Below are 17,646 nucleotides of genomic sequence, written 5' to 3' on the forward strand. Positions count from 1 at the left end.
TAATGAGCTTTACTTTATTATAATTGTTCATATTGTTTATTATTGATTAATTACTTAATGAATTTCCTCACAATTGAATTATTTAGGGTAATTATTTAATGTTTGAATTTGAAATTCAAATTCAACATTGGTTTAAATTCAACCTTGTCACTTTATCGAGAATTCAATCATGCAACTCTCCCCTCTCTTCTTAAAAACGCTAAACTAATGAAGTGAGATTCAAGTTTGTCGCACTCTCGAAACCCTAACCCTGTAAGGTGTCGAGAGAGAAACTTGTCCCCCTTCGATGCAGTTTTTGTTAAAAGCGCGAAATTTCCCCAGAATTTACTATGCAATGCACATCCCTTTCTAAAATCTACCCCTCGATTGTCTCTAAACCTGGGACATTACAGCCTTTCCCCCTTAAAGAAAACTTCGTCCCGAAGTTGTGGTTGTAATACCTGAACAGCTCGGGGTATGTTTTCCTCAGGTCTTCCTCTTTTTCCCAGGTGGCTTCCCTCTCGGGGTGATGCTTCCATTGTATCTTGCAATACTTGATCGCCTTATTTCTGAGTTGTTTCCAGCTCTCCTCGAGAATCTTGGCTGGCTTCTCGATATATTTCAAGTCTGGTTGTAACTCGAGCTCATCATGTGATATTGGTTCATCTGGGGTCTTCAAACATTTCCGAAGTTGTGACACATGGAAAACATTGTGAACTTGAGCTAGCCTTCTAGGTAGATCCAATTCAAAGGCTAAACCTCGGTTCTGACTCAGTATCTTGAAAGGTCCTATATATCTAGGACTGAGCTTTCCTTTCACTCCAAATCTCTGGAGTCCTTTCATCGGGCTTACCTTAAGATAAACCATGTCTCCAACTTGTGGTTCCCATGTCCTTCTCTTCTGATCGGCATAACTCTTTTGCCGACTTTGGGCTATCTTGAGCCTGTCTCTGATAATGTCAATGATTTGTTGTTTTTCTTTGACATAATCAGGGTTGAACTCTTTGCTTGCTCCGGCTTCATACCAACATATCGGTGATCTGCACTTCCTTCCATACAGAGCTTCAAATGGTGCCATTTTGATACTGCTTTGATAACTATTATTGTATGAGAACTCTGCTAAAGGTAGGTGCTCCTCCCATGATCCTCCGAAATCTAGGGCACAAGCCCTAAGCATATCTTCTAAGATCTGGTTGGTTCTCTCGGTTTGTCCACGATGCAGGGATGATAAGCGGTACTATAGTCCAACTTGGATCCTAAAGCTTCGTGAAGTTGCTTCCAGAATGCTGATGTGAACACGGATCCTCGATCCGATACGATCTTCTTAGGCACTCCATGCTTACTCACGATCTCTTTGATGTAAAGATCGATAAGTTTCTCTCCTTTATCCTGCTGGTTTACCGCTAAAAAGTGTGCACTTTTCGTCAACCGGTCCACGATTACCCATATCATGTCCTTCTTTTTATTAGTCATGGGTAGTCCGGTGATGAAATCCATCCCTATTTCCTCCCATTTCCACTCGGGAATAGGTAAAGGTTGTAACTTCCCTGCCGGACTCTGGTGTTCAGCCTTCACTCGCTGGCAGGTATGGCATTCCGCCACGTATTGTGCTATCTCCCTCTTCATGTTATTCCACCAGAATAGTTCCTTTAGGTCCATGTACATCTTTGTACTTCCCGGATGTATGGAATATGGTGTTTGATGAGCTTCCCGGAGTATTATTTCCTTAATTTCAGCAATATCCGGAACGCAAATTCTTTTCTGGAACCATAATGATCCAGATTCTCCGCGATGAAATTCTGATGGTCTTCCTTCATCTATTCTTCTCATCTCCTCAACGATGAATGGATCGTCCATTTGACCCATCATTATCTCATTCTTCAGATTGACATTAAGCTCATCGGCTACTTGCAACGTCGATAATCCTTCATGGGCTTCTTTCTCCCAAAGTTGTATTTGGGCTTGGCTTATTTCCTTCCTCAACTCCGGTGATAGTTCTTGTTCCACTCCTCCGGTGCTCTTCCTACTCATGGCATCTGCTACAACATTAGCCTTCCCTGGTGAGTAATTGATTGTTAGGTCATAATCCTTGATCAATTCTAGCCATCTTTTCTGCCTCATGTTGAGTTCCTTCTAAGTGAAGAAATATTTGAGGCTTTTATGGTCTGTATAGAGCTCACACTTAGCTCCATAGAGAAAATGTCTCCAAGTTTTGAGTGCAAATACGACAGCTGCTAATTCCAAGTCATGTGTTGGATAATTCACTTCATGAGGTCTGAGTTGCCTCGATCCATAAGATATCACTTTCCGATCTTGCATGAGTACGCAACCCAATCCATGCTTGGATGCGTCACAGTACACGGTGTAATCCTTGCCAACTTCCGGAACTGCTAACACCGGTGCCGTGGTGAGTTTCTCCTTCAGAGTTTGAAAACTCTTCTCACACTTCTCTGACCACACAAATGGTGTGTTCTTCCTTAACAGCTTTGTCATAGGTCCTGCTATCTTAGAGAATCCTTCAATGAATCTCCGATAATATCCTGCCATTCCTAGGAATCCTCGGATTTCCTTGACAGTCTTGGGTGCTTCCCATTCTAGAACTGCCGCTACCTTGCTCGGGTTGACAGCGATTCCATCTTTGCTAATGACATGACCAAGAAATTCCACTTGATCTAGCCAAAATTCACACTTGCTGAATTTGGCATAAAGTTGGTGTTCCCTTAGTGTTTGCAACACTAACCTCAAATGTTCGGCATGTTCTGCCTTGTTCTTGGAGTATATCAGAATATCATCGATAAATACGATGACAAACTTGTCTAGATATGGCATGAAGATCTTATTCATGAGATTCATGAATATTGCTGGGGCATTGGTCAATCCAAAAGGTACTACAAGGTATTCATGGTGTCCATACCTTGAGACAAAGGCAGTTTTCGGAATGTCCTCCTTCTTGATCTTTATCTGGTGATAACCAGATCTTAGATCAATCTTGGAAAAGACTCCCGCGCCTCTCACTTGATCAAATAGATCTTGTATTCTTGGAAGTGGATACTTGTTCTTGATTGTGACGTTGTTCAGATTCCTGTAGTCTCCGCACATCCTTCTTCCTCCATCTCTTTTATCCACGAAGATCACAGGTGATCCCCATGGTGAAACACTCTCCTGAATGAATCCCTTTTGTTCCAAGTCATCCAGTTGCTCCTTAAGTTCTTTCAACTCCTTGGGCCCCATCTTATATGGTGCTTTGGCAATCGGAGCTGTTCCTGGGATTAGGTCGATAGTGAATTCTATCTCCCTATCTGGTGGCATACCAGGTAATTCCGCAGGAAACACATCCTGGAATTCATTTACTACAGGTATATCTTCTAACTTCACCTCCTTCATGCTGTTCAGCTGTAGCTCCACTTCAATCTGTGTATGTTTGTCGCCTTGGTAGATCATTCTACTTCCATCGGGATTTTTCAATGACACCGTCTTGTTTACACAGTCGATCAATGCTCCATTAGCTTCTAACCAGTTCATACCAAGAATGACATCAATGTCCTTCATCGGTAAAATGAATAGGTCCGCGTCAAACGCGCACTTATTGATCATAATGACTTGTTTTTGTTTGGCATGGGTTACTACTATCGTTCCCCCCGCAGAAAGTATGGTTATGGGTGTATCTAACTTAGTGCAACTAATCCCATGTTTGGTGATGAATTGTTGAGAAATGAATGATGTAGTTGCACCAGTATCAAAAAGTACTTTGCCAGGATGAGTGAGTATCTGGAGCGTACCTATCACCGCCTGGTCAGAGTTGACCACCTCCTCCAGGCCCAGTGCAGTTCAGCTTGCCGAAGGGCTTCTTATTCTTCCGATTGCCTCCGGCGTTTCCTCCTCGACCTCCTCCTCCTCTGGTGACCTCCTCCACTATTTTTCTTGGGGCAGTCCTTCAGCATGTGCCCCTCCTGACGACAACCAAAGCATATTACCCTTGGCTTTCTACAGTCCTTGGCAAAATGCCCTGGAAGTCCACAGATTCGACAGACCATTGGATTGGCGGTCTGAAAAGCTTGATTCTTCCTACTACCGTAGTAGTTACTGTTGTTGTTGTTGTTGTTGTTGTTGTTGTATCTGGGCTTGAAACTTAAGCTGGTATTAGGCTTGTTACTAACAAACCTCTTAGGCTCAAACTTGGCCTTTTTTCTCTTCTCCTCCTGCAATTGCTTGAAATCATCTTCTAGAGTGATGGCTGCATCCACCAACTCTTGAAACTCCGTCGCTCTCATCATACGAAGCTGTACTTTGAACTGGGGACTCAACCCCCTCAGAAATCTCTTTTTCTTCTTGTCCTCGATGTTGACTTCTTCAACGGCGTACCGGGACAGTTTTGAGAACTCCCTGACATAGGTCAGGATTGCCTTGTCCTTCTGCTCGAGACTTTCAAATTCTCGACGCTTCAGCTCCACTATACTTTCAGGGACATTGGATTCCCTGAACTTCCTCGTGAATTCCTCCCAGGTAAATACCTTTCCAGCCGGATAAACGGCTACGATATTGTCCCACCATGATGCGGCAGGTCCACATAGCAGATGAGTAGCATAACGAACCTTCTCTTGGTCGTTACATCCAACGGTGTTGAGCTTTCGCTCAGTATCCATCAGCCAATCTTCCGCGTCCATTGGCTCGGGCACGTATGCGAAAGATATCGGCTTTGTGTTTTGGAAGTCCGCTAATGTGACTCCCTGGTTCTCAGGTCTTTCCACCCTGTTTTGCTGTAACAAATCCTGAAAGAATTTGTTCTGCTGCTCCAGTGTTACACGCTGCCTCTCCTCTACCAGCTGCATGTACTGGATGAAATTTTGCTGTGTCATGGGTGGTGGTGGTGGTGGAAACTGATCTCTGGCTGCACCCTCAGCCTCTTCCTTTTTTTTTGCTTCGCGCTCCATGCGCTGTGCTTCAGTCTCGTCTCCTAGCGTTCCCGACATAACCCCCTAGTTCTGCAACACAAGATGATACTCATAATTACTCCATGCGCAAGTTTTCTGAGCTCAACTTTGTGCACAGAACTAGTCACGCAATGGAAATCAAGAAGCAAATCCAAATCATACAAAACATATACCCTGTATATACATACTTAAGTGGTCTTATTACAATACTCAAGTCGATGTGAGTATGCAAACTCACTTATTAAAGTATATGTACAAATTTATACAAATATTACAAACTATAATACACGTGGTACTTGTGTATTATAGCCTCGCCTCCCTTGGTGGACTCTAGTCGATCTTCACTCCCGGTACATCCCAGGCTTCCATCCGGTTGAACGTGTCGTCCTCCTGATAGACCCTGGAACATAAGGTCTCCCCGTTGGCTTGTAATCCGAATCAGATGATGATCCTAAGGAGAAATCAGTGTTCACAAACTGATCGTTGAGTGCATCATAGTCCACCCATCGGGTGTACTCTCCTGTAGCCCCACCATAAGGGTTACCAAAACTCATACCCGACTCAACCTGTGTCGGATATCCTCCATCCACTCCTTCATTACTAGGATAGCCCTGGTTCTGGGTTGTTGCGTCATCATTCATATCCCCATCATAATACACAGAAGTACTATGGGTTCCAGTATCATCCCTCCAACGCCAACCCCTGGAATTCTCGATAGGAGTCTCGGAACGCTGGTTGTTTCCGGATTCCTCTCCGCCTTCGTATCCCCCATAGGAACTACCCAGGTAGTTCCCAGGTGTAGCAGGTGTAGGTTCACGCGCAAGTGGATCAATACTGATGTAGTCACCAGCTGAATAAACTGGTGTGTGCACCACATTCTCCATAGGTTCTTTCCCCCTACTCTCCTCCTTGGGTTCAGTGAATTCCTCAAGCATCGTATCAATTGCTCCTATCAGATGATGGTTCAGCTGAAAGAGTAATGATATGAAGTTGCAGCTATTATCCATATATTTTGCCGCTGCTATGGGTTTGCGTTTAGCATATTTGTAGTGGTTGAGCATGGGATCTTCTTCCTCCTGATTATGAGGAATATGGGAGAACTCGGAATCCATAAGCTATTTTGTCTTATGTTCCCGTATGTCGGTTATGGCTCTCATAACAGCTATATGGTAGGCTGTGTTGGTTGTCCTAGCTTCCCCAGCTGGCATGACTATGCTCATTCCCAAAGATTCGGGAAGTCGCAGTCCTACCCTGCACTTGGCCAACACCGGACCATCATAGAACATGTACTTCTTTACTGGAATCTGGGGATCGCACCCAAATTCCAGTAACATGGCTCGTAGGATATCAGCAAGTCCTCCTTGGTATTCGTTCAGTGTGGAATCCATAACTTTCATGTTTCTTCCCGGTCGTGAACTTGCCATGTTGGCTGTAGAAATAGAAAGATTATAAGATTAGTAATAATGCATCATAATAGAGATAATAAAGAATTATCGCACTAAAAGATATGATTGTTTTATTCTCAATTGAATATACACCATATTTTTAGAGAATTCTTTACTAGTCCTATTTGACTCCTAACGTTTGGTCCCATTTACTAGGTTCCGACCTAAGGTCAAAGCTTTGGCTCTGATACCAACTGTGGTGACCCTGCATACCACTGCATGTTGTAGTATGCCAGTCGTTGATATAACATTCACGAAGTACCATTCCGCAAATATTACATCCCTCAGAGTAGTACAACAGAACATAGCAAGGTCCATAACTCATTCATATATTATTACAATTAACATACACATGTCGTCTCGGAGCTCCTCTTGGGTCCTCAGAGGAATACTCCTGGGTTCGAGGCGAACCCAACTTAGTTTACAATATATAAGTCTCATTAAGTGATACATTTATTTCCTCGAGCAGCTAAATATTAAGAGTTCGTGCTGCTCGGCTACAACTACTACTCGGTTCTTCTAGGCTTGATTTCCACCGGAAGCCTCCCCGGTTCCGTAGACTATGAGATAGTCTACGCCTTCAACTCCTCCTGAGAGGTCAGGTTCATCGTAGCCGATGATCTCGGCGTCTTCATTGTTGTCGCAGTCCTCTTCCAGACGATTCAGACAATCTAAGCATGGGATTTAAGAGTGGTATGAGTACGAGCGTACTCAACAAGTTCATTATAGATAAGAGGTGTTTAATGCACTAACTACGATACTAGACCAGAAAGTCTAATACAATGCAAGTTTTGTTAAACGTTTCTTCAAGAGATTGCTTTTATTTCAAAGAGCTATGTCCGTCAGCCTTCACCGGTTTACTAGAACTTCATGGAGCTCCTTTTCGGCCGCGTTCGCAGTTCCTCATCCCGGAACAGGGAGTGACAGGTCACAGTTCTTTACACTCTGCAGAGGTGTGTTGCTTTACCCATAAGAGATCTTAACCTTGGTGCCAACCGGGCATCTTTCCCGTCCACACTTCCTTTGGTGTGAGGCCCGGTATAAGGTCTAGCCAATCATGTTCCTCCGCTACCTCGAACACCCACCCTTTGTTGCATGCCCCGACCCTGGGTCCTCGCCGGTCCCATTATTCCCACTCACGGGTGGACCCCAACCACGACGACAGTTTGGGATCGAACCAAACTCCTTCGCCGGTAGCTGCAACCCATCATAGACCGCAATAACGTGGGGACTTAAGGCTTCCCCAGCCAACCGCTTGCACTTCGAGCGACAAGTGTCTACGGACTATCCCGTGGGGACTTAAGGCTTCCCCAGCCAACCGCTTGCCCTGACAGATACAAGTGTCTACGGTAAAGCGCATCCGTTGATGAACGAGAGGTGGAAACACTTTTGACTACTCCGTCCCACTCCGGATCTTATGGTTAACACGGGTATTACGGCACAAGAATCACTGGCGACATTTGTTGTTTAATCCTAGATGGATATAAACCCGTGCAATGGAACCTCCACCATATCAACACAATCCATGGTTCCATTGCCCACCACATAGTCATATTCATAGTTATGAAAGTAGTGGTTTTGATTTTTGTGCAATAGTGATAACCATAATACTTTGCAAGTAATTTGATAAAAATACTCAAATGATATGAGCAAGTGATGAACTTGCCTGAACACTGCAAAGTTTTGCAGTTGGAAGGTGTGGACTGACCCTTGTCCTCTGTCTCTGAAAAATAGCATCATTGTCCGATAAGGGCAATGGTTAAAGAAGCAATTATGCATGATTCCAGTTTTAGGGTTTGTTTCCCCCTTCCGATGTCGTTATTATTTTATGTAAGAGGTTAATACTAAGAATAACTTGGGGATACTTGATTTAAAGTAAAATACAACCTTGAAATGTTGTCAAGGTGTTTTTAAAATCCAAATACATTAATGGACTTATTTTCATTATATAAAATTAGGTGTGTGATTTAAATGATTATTTAAATCATCAAAATAGGACTTATTCTTAATTGTCTTCAAAAATTCTCTTTGATATTTTATTTAAATAGAGAATTTTATGCTGATCATTTTTCATATTTTTAAGTTATTTTTAAGAGCTTTCAATAATTTTCTATTGAATTTTAAAGTTTCATATTTTTATTGAATTGTAAAAAGTCCTTTTTGCCCCTGGGCCCACCTGTCAGGGTGGCCCAGTGGGTTAACCCTAACCCGAGCCGCTCGTCCGGCTCGGTCGGACGCACCCGTCCCCTTCCTCTCGCGCACGCGCTAACCCTAACCCCTCTGAGCTCTGGCGACACCCGCGTCGCCGCCGCCTTCGCCGATTTTCTCCGGCCGACTCCGGCCATCGCCGGCGGTGAGATGGGTATCAATCGAACCACCGTTCGACGGCGCTTCGATTGATCCACATCGATCTGCTTTTCCTCGCCGCCGCCGTTCTTCCCCAACATTCCCGTGACATGACCGCGGGCGAATCGCCGCGATCTCGTCGTTGCCGACGAGCCTGGCGCCATGGCGTGATGGCGCCGCCGGCCTTCGCTGCCGTGGTGCGGAGCGCTGCGGCGCTAGTCGGGCCTGGCATGGCCTGGCCAGGTGCCGCCGTGCCTTCGGCGCGCGCCGCCGTGGCCGCCACGGCCACGCCTGCCGTCTGCTCGCTCCAGGTACATGCGCTTCCATCTTCTCCCTCTCTTCATCCTCCTCTATGCCATGCTCTAATTACTCGCCTGCCTCTCCTCATGGAGATGCTGGCACTGCCTGCTGTTGTTGCTTCTGCGCCTCTGTGTGCCTTGCGCCAAGCCAGCCCTGGTGCTGTGCTGGCTGCTGCCATGCGTATGCTGCTGCTGTGCATTAGCTATGGATTTTGGTTGCTGCTGCTCTTCTATTTTGCTCTATGCACTTCTGTTGCATGCTATATTCCTACTGTGGCCTTTCTGTGATTGTTCATGAACATCCAGTGATGCTCATGGCCTGCTGGCTGGCTCCTGTGATCATTATTGCTACTAAGATATCCTGTATGTGCATAATCTTGTCCCTGGCTTGATCATTATGTATGATCCTTGTAGTATGCAAGTGCCAGTGTCTGCATTCTGATGCTATCTTCACCAATTACTCAAGTGTATTCATTTATGGTGTTACGGCTTGTTTCTTTGTGTGCAATTCTTGTAAATTTACAAGTACAGGTACCCAGAGTGTGCTCTTCTGTGTGCTATAATTTCATGATCATGCTCAATTGAGTATTGTTACTGACTTGGCAGCTCCATCCCTTGATGGAGTGCTTCTGGATACAATTATAAAAATGGTTTATGGTTAGTCTGTGATACAAGTGTTGCTTATCTGTGGCTGTTTAATTCATAGAATTCATGTGGAATCCCAGTGTTTGATTCTAGCCTGCCATGGCATGCTTTAGCAGGCCCTGATGATCAAATGATCATCATTTGCTTGTTGCCTGTGCCTTGCTGGTGCTTCACCTGGTGTCTGTGTGACACTTGTACTTGTGCTGATGTGTGTTAATGCTTACTCAAGCATCATCTGATGCTTGCAGTGAGCCATTGGTTCACTGGCAAGATGTTGGTGCTTTAGTTACTTTACTGTTTCATTTATCTGTAATTCCTTACTTTACTAGATGGATAAATGATGTGAACTGTTTATCAGTAATGATCATATGGATGAATTTGATGTAGCTTGAGGGATGCCAAACACTGGATGGGTACCTAGCTCATCTTGAATCCCTGGATAATGATGTGATGCTTTGGTGAATTTCTTATGTGGATAGGTAGGCTGTTGTGACCCTAGCAGGCTCTCATGCCTTAGAAATGGTTGCTCCTACCTGTGTTGGCTTGCTTGTGATTTGGGAAATACTTCACTGGAAGAATCCTTGTGGTTTTTCCAGTTTCCTTTGATGTTGATAAACAAGAATAGACACTTTATAGTCTATCTGTCTGATGGTGTAGTGGCTATAGGTGCTGAGTGAAACTGACTAGCTAGATAGGATCATCCCTTGTTGGATTTCTTTGATTATGTCACTGGTTTGGCATAGTCAATGTTCCCAGGGTGCTTTCCTATTTGTTTCTCTCTTGTTCACTTGCACCAATTTGGCCAGTAGCCATATGATGACTCACATATAGGGTTTCTACCCCTGTGGTGTGTTTGAGATCATGCCTGTGCAATTTTATGAACAAAACCATCTGGTTTGTTCATGTTAATGTGTATACCTCACTCCAGCTCCTAGAAATAGTGTGTTGGTGTAGAGGTCTTGCTTCTGCGCTGATTTCTTGGCTTGCCCTGCTCCTCCTTGTGGCTTGTGCTTGATCTACTCCATGGTTTACTTCTCAACGAAAGCTTGATTCTTTGCTTGAGCTGTTCCTGGATGAGGGTTCTGGCTATGTGTTCTTCCTGTTCTAAGTGTTCTTGCTCTCTGATGACTTACCAAGTTGCCTGTCGATGAATGAGCTAGGGTTTGGCTCAAAAAGGTTATATATGGTGCTCTCTTGCTTTCTCTGGTCGACAGCTTGGCCTGGTCATTTTGGTGACTCTCCCTGGCTGTGTATGTGCTGGTGGACATGCACACTGCCTTGTGAGCTGCCTGTGTGGTTCCTGGTTGGAACTTGGTCCATTTGGTGGATCAGCTCGGCTGATCTTGATAATATCCTCTCAACTTCTCATTTTTCTTGCTAACCTGCCAAGTGGCAATGCCACTTGGCATAACACTTGTCTTTGGTTTTTTGTTTGTGTGATTACAGGGAACAATGTGATGCTCTGGATGAAGATCAAGATCCTCTTGGCAAGATCTCCATGATGATCATCTTGTGTAGTTTAGGATAGATCATTCACTTGTAATTTTTCTTTATTTTTCTTTCTTCTATTCTGCCCATTTATGTAATGTGTTGTATTAATCATTTATTTCACTTATGAATATTGTAATGACAATGCAAATTGTGTGATGATCAATAAAGCTCAAAGTTTTCTCTAATGAGCTTTACTTTATTATAATTGTTCATATTGTTTATTATTGATTAATTACTTAATGAATTTCCTCACAATTGAATTATTTAGGGTAATTATTTAATGTTTGAATTTGAAATTCAAATTCAACATTGGTTTAAATTCAACCTTGTCACTTTATCAAGAATTCAATCATGCAACTCTCCCCTCTCTTCTTAAAAACCCTAAACTAATGAAGTGAGATTCAAGTTTGTCGCACTCTCGAAACCCTAACCCTGTAAGGTGTCGAGAGAGAAACTTGTCCCCCTTCGATGCAGTTTTTGTTTAAAAGCGCGAAATTTCCCCAGAATTTACTATGCAATGCACATCCCTTTCTAAAATCTACCCCTCGATTGTCTCTAAACCTGGGACATTACACATGGTCAATGCGATGATCCCTCTTGGAGATGAGTTCGAGGAAGACAGGGGTAGTGATTTCTGCGGCGTGTGCAATGACGTGCGCTGAGGATCTGCTTGACTGGTTGTGCTTCTCACCCGCCAATGGGCGGGTTGGGAATGCACTCGGTTTTAGATGGTGTGTGTTGGTGTATTGTCAGGATAATGGCCATGTTATTTCATCACTTTTGTAGGTATTGCGAGTTGTCATCCGAAATGTAGCTTCGAGTCGATCTTTGTATCTTCCTTGTAAAGCTTTATGAATAATCTAATAAATAAAAATGTGTGCATTCTTTGGATGCAGAGGCTGGGGCTATGCTCCCATTTCGAGAGAAAAAAATGCACTACACACTTAATGTGTAGAATGCAGCATAAAATCTCTCTTTGCCAAACAGAAGATGCATGTAAAGAATGGAGCCAATTTCTGACTAGTTATATATCGCCGTCAGTCCATCGATCACAAGGGCATCATACACAGTAGCAGTTTGTTTGAAAGAGTCGTGATAGAAATGCAGAGCGAGAAGTCTTTCCGCCCATTTATTAATTCGTTGCTGACACTCGAGGGAGCTTTCACAGTAGAAAGCTCCTGAAATACTCCGTCGGTGATCACACACAACCGAATCACAACGCACAAGTTTACGATAAGAAAAAAGATCTAAAGAAGAAGCTCACAAGCTTACACAGTAAAGGGCTGGCCGTTTTCACTGCTGCGCGGCGAGCCCAGCCGAGAGCCCCCAGGCGAAGGACTTCTGGTTGTCGCAGTCGAGGTTGGGCCCGTAGCTGACGCCGAGGAGGTCGCAGTAGCGCTTGTAGAAGCCGATGCGGTCGGCGACACGGGGTCGGGGCCGATGCCGCACTCGAGGCCGCCGTTGATGATGTTGGTGATGACGCCGTAGCCCGGAACGCGGTTGGCAGCGATGTCCGCGGGCGTAGGGGTCCACTGGTCCGTGATGACGTCGTGCGACGACGGCTTGTTCCCCTGCGGGGTCATCCAGAACCACAGCGCCGTCTCGAAGGACACCATGTCGTCCGTCTCCACCAGGTCCGGGTTGCCCAGCAGGTCCAAGCCGAGCGCGAGCCCCGCCTGGCCGTAGTTGTAGTTCCAGGAGAGCTGCATGGGCCCGCGGCCGTAGTACCGCTTGCCAGGCACGCATGGCCAGTCCGTGCTGCTGGTGTCGCAGTAGTCAGACCCCGGGTTGACCTCCCGATTGAAGCAGTAGCCCCATGCGTAGGGGCCGTCAGGCGCCGTCGGCCACCCGCCGGTGGTCTCGTGGGACGTCTGGCCAAGGAACGCGGCCACCTCTCTCTTTCGCGTGTCGGTGCTCAGCCCCTCCGCGAACTCCGGGAACTTGGCGGCGGCCTCGAGGAACCTGTCGTAGGTGTAGAACCCGCGGGCCGGGCACGCGGCGTTGTTGCGGTGGAGGAGCATCTCCTCAAAGAGCTCCCTGGACAAGATGGACCCCAAGCCCGGGCCGGCGGGGGGAGAGGGGACGGCAGGGGGAGGGGGGACGGCGGGGGGAGGGGGGGGCGGTGGGGGGAGGTGGGGCGCAGGTGCCGTCGCACTGGCTCTGGCAGCCAGCGCCGCAGTACTGGTCGGTGCTGCCGCAATACCCCCACTCGCTGCAGCAGAGGCAGTTAGCGCACAGCGCTCCGCCGGCCTGGGAGCCGCACATCTGGGCTCGAGCGGCCGTGGCGAGCGCTGCGACCAGCACGGCCAGAATGGCCGTCGCCGCTCTCGCCAGACTCTGAGCTCTCGGTGAGGACATGGTTGTGTGTTTGGTGCCAAATAAGGAGCGACATGCAGCCTATTTATACACTCAACTCTGGGGTTAAGCTACCGAAACTTCATCCCCAAACCTAGCTAGCTGGACGTCCCCGTAGACTGCTTCGTGATTCGGTCTGCAGGCTTTGACTCAGATTTGTCATGTGACCGCATTTGGCTCCTGGGTCCCGCACGTACCTGCGTTTGGAGACGTAAGCGACTGATAAGCTTGGCGAACCATTAATTTCAACTTGCAACAACCTCGTGTAATTTTTGAATACCTCCTACTTATATGTATGCAAATAAACCCCAACTTGCGAGTTGCGACTGTCGTTTGTTTTCTACCGTCTCGTTGAGAGAATCCTGGTATCATTTACGCGACTGTTTATACAAAGAAACGCCACTTCATTTGCTTTGGTTTCATGCCAGGTTGCAAATTATCAGTTCAAACCTACATCTGTGAGATTCATGTGAAGCGAGTTGTGAGGTTGTGCGACGTTGGGCAATGGCTCGAGGAAAGAAGGATGCCTGCCCATATGGAGTTTGCGAGCTAGGAGCTTTTGGACGATGCGAGAAAAAACATATGTATTAGAGCATGTTCGGCCACGTTTTTCAAAGCCTTCTCTAAAAATCTTTGGACACACCATTTACTTAACCACGTATGCTTAGCCGCCTGCTCCAAATGCCGCTTCGGCCTGGCACGGTCCACAGTGTCCATTGCTCTAAGGATGTCCCCGCTACAGGTGATGTGGGAGTACCACGACAATATTCATAGATGATGGACTTGAGCTTTAGGGAAGAGGCGTGTTGGTGATTTCGTCGGCACACAAACTATAAAAGGGAACGTTTGATGAATTAGTGCTAGGAGGAACTAGACACTAAATGATATAGTAGAAGCGGGACCTTGCCGTGAGAATTCCAGAAATTCGTTCCTGACAGGATTTAAACTTTGGTCGTTGGGTGCAACCACTGCGACCCCAACCACTGGGCTATGCCCCCGTCTTCAGGGAAGAGCTGTCATCAGCTTGCTGTAAATCACTTCTTTCTTCTTAATAAAGATCGGCCTGAGGCCTTTCGATATAAAGGGAATGTTTTACCCATCTTCAGGCCCGAAGGTAAAAAACCTACGTGTTGTTTGTGTGTTTTTAATTGACAGAGAGATTACAAGGGTGTCTTGATGGCTATGGCGATGTAGATCTCTTCACGTGTGTGTCGCTAGGGTTTTAGATTGTGTGTAGATTGTCCTCCCCGATGGCCCTCCTAGCCCTTTATAAAGGAGGCTAGATCTCAGATGCATCGTTCGGCACGGTTACTGAGTAGAAGAAGGACTCTAAGATTCCTTTATTGGGGCATGTCCTTGTCCCGCACGCTATGTTCATGGGATCGGCTCCTTTAGCAACTGCTAATGCTTCTTGGGCCTCATGGGCCTCTGGTTGGACCGCACCGGGTGCACTCGATAGGGTATGCCGACGTCAACAAGGGTCGTTGTGGGCGCGGCGGATGATAAGTGCGGGCCAGTCGAGTCATTGACACAATGGCTGATTCATACTCTCACAATTTCCATCTCCATTCCATTTCTTTCACCACTACTTTCACTTATTCGGCCTCATTGCCACTCTTTCCCACCCAAACCTCACCACGACTTTCACGTATCCCGCCATGTTGCTACTCTTTCAAACCCAAACCTTGCCGTTGTCACGCACTCTGGGCAAAGATCCCCATGGCGCCGAAAGATCCCAAGACAAAGGTGAAGAAGGCGGCTAGCAAGGCGATCGAAAAGAAGGGGAAAATGCGCCCTTCCACAAGCCATGCAAGGTGTCGTCCCTAAAGAAGAAGCCAGAGTCATGGTCGCAAGAAGCTTGGGAGGTAGGCGTGGTGCGATGCAAGGTCGATACCGCGGCATGGCAATGCCAACGCTCGATCGCCGGCATGAAGGCATCAGCGGTATCCAATGAGGTGCACATAACAACATTGAATGTGTGTGCCGGCAGGGCCGGGGGGGGGGGGGGGGGGAGCCCATGGAGCGATACGGTGAGAGGTAGCAGGATGTACATCTCGGGGAGTGCATCCCCTTCCACATTGGGCTTCTTCAACGACAATGGAACCTGGACACCGAGGTTCTTTCCGCGTTACTCTGACAGCCTACAGGAAGGCGGGTTCAACGCCAACGACATGTTTTCCCCGATGTACACGGAGCTGTGCTAGCTACCCACAACAACGACGCCAGCCTTCCCTTCACAGGGAGTGGGGGGCACCCGTTCAATGAAATCCCCGCGAACGGCAGATTCGACGCAGACGCAAGGCAAGAATAGTAGGGGGCGAGGTAGAGGAAGACGACAAGGGAGAGGAGGATGAGGAAGATGCCATTGAAGTAGACGACGAAGAGTACGAAGAACCGGGCGGCGAGGAAGAGGGCACCAAGAAGAAGAAGAAGAAGAAGAAGAAGAAGAAGAAGAAGAAGAAGAAGAAGAATACATTGATGGGAAGGCAGGACCCCAAGTGAAAGGTCCTGGATGATCAATGTTTGTGTGACTCTTGTGCGACGGTGAGAATCAACACGATCACTGGTGCCAATAAAAAATATGGCGCCTACTGGATGAGGATCAAAGTGGAGTTCGATGAGAGCAAGATCGTCGACAAGGGCTACACCAAAATGGTAATGAAGAGGAGCCAAAAGGCTATGTCAATCCAGTGGAGCATCATACAAGCGACAGTGAAGACATTCCAATGATATACTTTGAACATTGAGGAAAGGCCGGAGACTGGTACAAATGCGGTCAACCAAGTAAGTGTGCATCCATCCCTTTTGTGAGTGTGTTTGTAATCGGCTATGCATGGATATATCTTTGCACTTCCTTGATTAGTTTGACTGTGCCCCCGGCCTTGTACCGGTCGAAACATGGAGGCCAACATTTCAGTTTGTTGGATTGCTACACAAAGCGGAGGTTAAGGCGGATTCAATTGGAAAAAAAAAAAGACTTCATTGATCTTGAAGCGCCGCTATCAACCTCGTCGGGGTGCCATGTTGGCAACAAGACAACTAAACAAGCCGCGATTCAAATGGCATCATCCAAGTTGCGATTGACAAGTGCCACACTGATGTCTCGGCAAACCTCCTCATCCGCGGTGCGAAGAACAACGAGAGGTGGAATGGCTTGTTGTTGAAGCAAGAAGAGAAGATCGTGATGGAGAAGGAGAAAGTCGCCATGAAAAAATGGAGAGAGGACTTCATGATCTTCACCATCGACACATCAGGAATGGACCCACCAAGTGAAGGTGGCGCACAAGTTCTACCACGACATGATCTTGCAAGAGATCACCGATCGAATGGCCGTGACATCAGCATCACTGGTGGCAATGGCGTCAGTAATTGCGTCTGCGATAGCATCACCTTCGGCTTCAGCGAGTACTCCTGCGATGGCTATAGCGTCGGCGAAAGGTCCTGGTTCTAGACGACCCGAAGCAGCCGTCAATGGCCGTGAACGCCTCCATCTCCATTGTTGGTCTATTCCTATAAACAACCTCTTCCCTCTCCTGCAACCTATGTTTAACTAGAAAAAAACAAGCCAACCAAGAAGGTAGGAAGCTTCATCCTCATGGCCGGTGAAAAGGGTTGGGAAATATCCCGTGGCGGAGCTTCTCGAAGATGTCGTTGGTGTGCACGCCATACTACATCTTCGAGGAGCTCGCCCCGGGAAAATTTCCCATAAGCCCGTGAACGCCTCCATCTCCATTGTTGGTCTATCCCTATCAACAGCCTCTTCCCTCTCATGCAACCTCTATATATTTAGCTAGCAAAAACAAGCCAACCAAGAAGGGAGATAGCTAGGGTGAGACGAGCACCTGCTCGGTTGCTTCCAGTTCATGAGAAATTAATGGACAGTGACCTCACACTAGAGGTGTTGTCATGTCAGTTAAGTCGTCAACTGGAAACCGGAGCGCGGGCTTAGTTAATGATTTAAATAGTTAGATTAATTATTTTACAAAAAATGGTTTTGTATTGCTTCTCCAAATTCAAATACTTTTCGTGTTCGAAGTTTGTTCACATTTGAAAGTATGAAACAGTTATTTAAATTCATATTTAAACACTTATCAAATATTCAAAATTATAACACACACACACATATATATATATATATATATATATATATATATA

At 46.4% G+C, this 17,646-nt stretch overlaps 1 pseudogene; it reads right to left on the reverse strand.

Annotated features, from left to right (window-relative positions):
- Positions 1–12,234: 12,234 nt before the first annotated feature.
- On the reverse strand, positions 12,235–13,506 carry LOC127314849 (chitinase 2-like; annotated as a pseudogene).
- Between the last annotated feature and the right edge of the window lie 4,140 nt (positions 13,507–17,646).

The sequence above is a fragment of the Lolium perenne genome, chromosome 1 (genome assembly GCF_019359855.2).
Source record: "Lolium perenne isolate Kyuss_39 chromosome 1, Kyuss_2.0, whole genome shotgun sequence".
NCBI classification, from domain to species: domain Eukaryota; kingdom Viridiplantae; phylum Streptophyta; class Magnoliopsida; order Poales; family Poaceae; genus Lolium; species Lolium perenne.